Genomic DNA, 6,008 nt, shown 5'->3' with positions numbered 1-6,008 from the left:
GCCCTGGTTCCCATTACTGCACTTGGGACCTGCCAGACGCCTCAGGCACTGCAATTACAAAACAAAGGAAAAAAATTGATCAAAAAAGTGTTTCCTTGCAGCGCTCGCCAGGTACCATGGGTGTTACTGGGAGCACGCTCTGCACTCTGAGAGGGGCCGAACGCAGCCTGGGCTTTCTCTTCAGTTGCACAGATCCCCATTCATGAAGGCTCACAGTGCTCCTCCTTCCAGCAGAAGTCCCAGGGCAGCTCTGGCTGGGAGCCGCGCACAGCCTGGGCAGCAGCCGTGCACCTCACAGCACCGTGCCGTGGCCAGGCCTCGCCCTGAGGATGCTGATGCTGCCCGTGCTGCTCACACTGTGTCCTCTCACCCCATGGATCCGCAGAGCGGTTCGGGATTTGGGCACTCGGATCCCACTGGGCTGAGCTGGGCAGCCCTGCAGGAATCACACCCATCCAGCTGGGCTTTGCTCCTTGCTACCCTTCCTTGGTACAGGAGCCTTTCAAAATAACTCACTTCAAACAGCAGGAGAAGCCCCTCGTCATACATCACGCAGCGGCTGAACGGATGCGCGGACCACCTGCATTAACCCCAGAGGGAATAAGCATTTGTAATTTTCCTCCTAGGAATCCTGATTTACCTTCACCCTCTGTCTTAGTTCACTGACATCATGGTTATGAGATAGATCATTTTTATGGATTACGTCTCACAAGGGCAACATTTTAATGAATAGTAGAATTAAATGTTTGCCAGGATTTTTTCAAAATAAATGATCAATTACCACTGAGCACATCCATCACGTTTATTAGCTCCCTTCTAGAAGCATTTTTCATAACTTGCAAATTGAAAGGAGGTCGAAGTTGAATTTTATTTCTTCTTCATTTGCTCACAGTAAATACAGTGCTTGCAGGTAAGCCACCAAAACCAGCGGGCATCTCTGTGTTGGGCGTTTTGGGACATTGGAAAAAACTGCATGCACAAGATAGTGCTTTTCTTTTTCTCCCATAAGTTAATAAAAATAAGGATTTCCTTTTCCAAAATGCCTGGAGAACTGCGCCCTGGTAGATGAGATGTGTCACTTGCTCTCAAGGTCGTTGCGAAACCACCCAATATGCATTTACTATTAATAATGCCCAAGGAGAAGGTTAGATGGAGGTTTTGTCATGTCACACATACTCTTAGTTCTTTGTCTTTTGCAAAGTGGAGCCAGAAAGACACATTTCATTTTCCTTTTAGCAGAAAATCAGGTTGATATGATGACAGAGGTTAAAGCCCAGAGTGGATGGAGCAGTTTGCCTGGCGATGGGGGCTGCAGTGAGAGGAGCAGGGCCAGCAGGGCCGTGTGCTGCGTGTGCCAACAGTGCCTCCCAGGAACGGATCCCCTGCAGCAGCCGGGGGCTGTGGCTCAGTGGGGAATGGTCCCAACAGCCCTGCTGGAACTGCGCCCTGCCGGCGTTCAGTTGTTAGCACTCTGCCTGGGAACCTCATTGTATTACGGCACCTGAAGAAGCATGAGGGCCTGGAGCCAACTTCTGGAAGACCTTTTCCGTTCAGAGTTACATCCCAACATAGAAGCATTCCCCCAGTTTTCTTTGTGCACTGGCAGTGCCCTGCTCAGGTACCAGCATGTTCTGCCCGGCACCGAGTGCTTCCCGTGTGCTTGGAAGGGCATTTCCCCCATGGAAGCACCTGCGTGCTCCCAACCCTTTCCCTGCCTGCATCACAGCCTTTCCCAAATCGCTTTGCTCTGAGTAGTGGAAAATTACAGTTGTGAGGTTTTAGTACCAAACTGCCAAGGGCATGACCTTAAATAGCATTCTGTGAAATGTGTTGCAATGTTACTGGAAATGTTAAAGAGAAAAACGTTACCATGTTACCATGTGAGTCAGTGAAACGAGGTCTGTGGGGCTCAGTCCTGCACAACATGGCCCAGCATGGCTTTGCAGCAGTGATGTGAGCTCCACAGCTGGTTCCTGGTTCAGAAGCCACGCGGCGGTGTGCAGCAGCGTGCGGTGCTGTGTAGCAGTGTAGCAGAGGCATGCAGCAGTGTGCAGCATCGTGCTGTAGTGTGCAGCAGTGAGCAGCAGTGTGTAGCAGTGTGCAGTGGTGTGCAGCAACTTGTTGGCTGCCTGTGGCTGCACAGAAGTCACTGGGAAACAGCTCTGTGTGGGCTGTGAGAATTCACTGAATGGGATCTGGCTGCACAGGAGTTATTTTACAGCCTCTCCAGCTGCCCTGTGTGCTCCTGCAGCCAAAGAAACAGATTTATTTGCACTTACCAGTAAATGACAGTGGAACCTTACAGTGCTATATATATGAAGCCGTATATATATCTCATCACAGCTGTGGAAGTGTTGCCCCAAGAAGCATTACCTGACTTGGGATCAGGTTATCCATGGGCTCTGTGGGTCCCAGTTCCCCAGCAGCACGCAAAGCTCTCCTGGTGTGTGGTGCTTCGGATCCACAGTGCGGCACAGCGGCCCTGAGACCTGCAGGCTCTGTTCCTCATGTGAGAAATCTGCACTTCTGCCAACACTGCATCCTGTCTGGAAACAGGGTTGTATTTCACAGAAAGAATCTAAAAAATGTAGGTCCATGTCTTTGAGCACGTGGTGCTGGTAAACACCCGAGCTCTGCAATCACAGATGAGAAATAACATGGTTGCGAATGGAAAAAATCACTGGGAAGCAGATGTTGGGCTTTGGCACCGTGCTACAGAAGTGCACTGTGAATGCATCCCGACCCCCCAGCTCACAGCCACTGCACGCAGCAGCCCTCCCTGCTGCTAGAGGCAGGGTGCAGGGCTGGGGAACACCTTCTGCAACTCCATAGGTGAGCAGCAGGTAACAGCATAAGTGAGCAACCTAAAACTGCAGAGGGGGTTGTTGGCAAAACGCTTGAACTCGGGTTCTGTGAGTCCCAAGCCCAACGTGATAATGCTGGATAGTTTCATGTGAGATTGAGCTGTTTCTATGGGGAAAACTTTCATCATATGCAGAGCTCTCAAAAAAGCTCCAGGTCCTTGAAACACGGGCAAGCAATGATGTACACTGTGACAGACGAGCCAGCATTGATCTCTGCTGCTCTTTCAAATCTGCTGAGCAATGGAAGCACATCTCCTGCTTCCTCCCTCGAGGAGATCATGTTTCTCACCACTGCTGCTCATTTAGTTTGGCAGAAGCATTGAGGAACATGCTGGCTGCTTCCACCTGTGGGCAGGCTGTTCATGCTCCACAGCCAGCCAGAATCCCAGTCTTCCTGCTACAGTTAACCTGCTATATTGGTCTCTGATGGGCAGTGTTGTTTCAACAAATCACAGCTCTGCTTAAGCAGACGTTCCTGGCAGACCTTCCTGAGCAGCGTGGTGCAGCATGCTCATATCATGGGCCAGTTACAACTTTTGCATTATTTATGGTATAACAGGGATCCCATTCACCTGTGCCTGCATGGGCTCACAAAGCCTCACAGTGTGCTGCACAATGAAGGACGAAAATGCTGCTCCTGCAGAGGAGATGTTTCCAACATCACTTAACACCAGCTTCCAAAGACGACGTTCTGGAGGTATCTGAGGTAATGCTGCCAGCTGCAGGGCCACTGGAGAGGGTGGAAATGGACTTTAGTTTACACACAATAAAGAAGAGTTAAGTCTGGAAAAAAATGCTCATCCAGGATGGCAGCCGGGCTCAGCAGTGCTGCACACGGGGCTGCAGAGCTCCTGAAAACCCAGTGGGAGTCCCACTGACAGCACGAGGTGCCTGTCCTCAGGCACACAGTGTGATCTGCCTTTAGGCTGCAGGTGGGTTTCTGGACAGAGCTATAATTAGCAGGCTCCCAGCCTCTCATCCTCCTGCAGGAGCCCATTTTTAATTCTCTGTGCTGCCCTGTGGCTGCCAGACTCATGCATGGAGAGGAAAACAAGGAGGTCCCCTGAGAGAGGTGCTGCTGCTCCTGCTTCACAGACCTGAGCAAATACTGGTGGCTGAAGACACGGCAGCACGAAATACAGCTTTGCCTCTGGTTCCAGAAACTGCTCTGGACTGCATGCAGCCTCCAGAAGCTTCGGTGGAGTTTTGCACGGCAAACGCACTGAGCAGCAGGCAGAGCTGCAGACACCGCTTCCAGTGTCAGCATTTTACTGACGCCGCTCACCGCCACTCCGTGCTTTGGGGAAAGCAGTGGAAGGAAAGCAGAGCAGAGGTCGGCAGCCCCTGCATCCCCACACAGTGCTTGGGTCTGGAGCACTTCATGCCCCGGGTGTGAATGGAGATTCATTAGCTTTGGTCTTCAGCACGACGTGCCAATAGTGACTACAGTTATTAAAACCTGCTGAGTGATGAACGTGCCGTTGCTGCCGACGGATCTCTTCAGGCCAACCTTTCCTCCACAACACAGAGTGCTGCCACGTCTCTGCAGGGCCGCCCCGTGCTGGCAGAGCGGCTGGCACCACTTGGGATGATGCCAGAGCCCAAAGCTTCACCTTCTGCCCCTCACTGATAACAGCTCCTGGGTATTTAGGCAGGAGGACATTTGCTGCCGTCAGCATTCTCGAGCTGACTGTACAGGGGAGGAAAGCAGTGTTCTGCTGCTGTGCCCCAGCGTCGCATCGGCTCGCTGCATTCTGGGCGGCACATAGCAGCTGCACAGAGTTCCTCACACCGAGAGGCAGCTGGTGTCTGAGCAGCCCACGGGAAACATGTCACCAGCAGCTGGAAATGGAGGTATCCAAACAGGCAGCAAAGGCGCCAGGAGCTTTGCTTTCTGAAGGGCTTTAGGCATTGCAACACTGCAACACTGCAATGAACCGATGCGCAGTTCCCAATCCTGCAGGAGCCTGCATGTGCTGGAGCGGGGCTGGGCAAAGCGCAGGCCTCGTCCTGAAATGCAGAGAGCATACATTTAAACATTTAAGGCCTCTTAAAGAGGCAGCAGCAGTCTGGGTAAATGTCTGGGGTACCAGGAGGATGGTGCAGTGGTGTTTGTGAGCCTGGAGTACCACAGCTCTGTAAACACACAGAGCACAAGAAAAGAAAGTGAACTTTTCCTCATTTTCCTTGGGTCACAGCAGCTTGATCTCACCTCCTTCTGAGTAAATACACTGACATCATTCAAACTCCAGAAATAAAATGTTTTGTCTCGCTTTACAGCAGCGTGCTCCATTGTATCAGCCATTTCCTCATTTTGCAAACTCTCTTTGTAGTCTCAGCAGCGTCGTTCAGCTCTCAGTGATGCCGTGGTGAAGCCCTGCTGCCATCCCAGCCGGCACACGCGCTGCTCAGAGCTGCGTGCCCCGCACAGAGCGCTCACCTGGTCACGCACTGCAGGCCCAATGAAACCCTGCATTCCCCGCCTGGATTTCGCCACCATTTTGCAGCTCAGCAATTACAACCCGTGTGTAACGGGGCAAACTTGCCAGCATCCCCACCCCCTGCAGCCCCAGCCCCGGCTGCAGGCCCAGCACCCCCGTGGCTGCGGGAGCCCAGCTGGCCTGGCAGTGCCTGCAAAGGTCAGGGAGTGCCTATCCAAACAGCACGGCTTTCCTTTGTGTACACATCGTTCCGTGCTTTTCAAACATCTTCAGTATTTGTCCCGGATCATTAAAACGTAGCACTGCGAGCCGTGTTTGCACTCACCCGGCGCAGGGCATCGCTGCAGTGCTTTGTGCACCGAGCTGCTCCTTCCGGGAGTCCCTGCGCGATTTTCCCATGCAACGCAGACGGTTGCACACTGAGCACTGCCAGAGGGAGGAGATCGCTTGTTAAAAACGCGCATCACCTCAGTTTAAGTTCGTCTTTCTGGCAGGTTTCTCACCGAAGAACAGTCAGTCCCAATTCCTCTAGAGAGCCACAGGTCGGTTACTGCCGACAGCCACAGAGCTTCTTGAGGCCAGCGCCTGCGCGGGCCGCCGCACCTCCGAGAGCAGCGCTGAGTCACGCACCGCGCGCCGCGGCTCTGCGGAGGAATCGCTCACCTCCGCCACACGGCGCTGCTCCGCCGGCAGAGGGCGCTGC

The 6,008-nt window shown here is 52.9% G+C and overlaps 1 long non-coding RNA gene across 1 annotated transcript; it reads right to left on the bottom strand.

Annotated features, from left to right (window-relative positions):
* Nucleotides 1-788: 788 nt before the first annotated feature.
* On the bottom strand, nt 789-6,002 carry LOC109368911. The gene is made up of 2 exons (XR_002117408.1): nt 5,631-6,002; nt 789-4,874 (listed from the first exon to the last, which is right to left on the bottom strand). It is a non-coding gene; the product is annotated as an uncharacterized LOC109368911 (long non-coding RNA).
* Between the last annotated feature and the right edge of the window lie 6 nt (nt 6,003-6,008).

The sequence above is a fragment of the Meleagris gallopavo genome, chromosome 8 (genome assembly GCF_000146605.3).
Source record: "Meleagris gallopavo isolate NT-WF06-2002-E0010 breed Aviagen turkey brand Nicholas breeding stock chromosome 8, Turkey_5.1, whole genome shotgun sequence".
NCBI lineage: Eukaryota > Metazoa > Chordata > Aves > Galliformes > Phasianidae > Meleagris > Meleagris gallopavo.
Note: the sequence above shows the minus strand (reverse complement) of the source record. Positions and strands in the feature narration are given on the sequence as shown.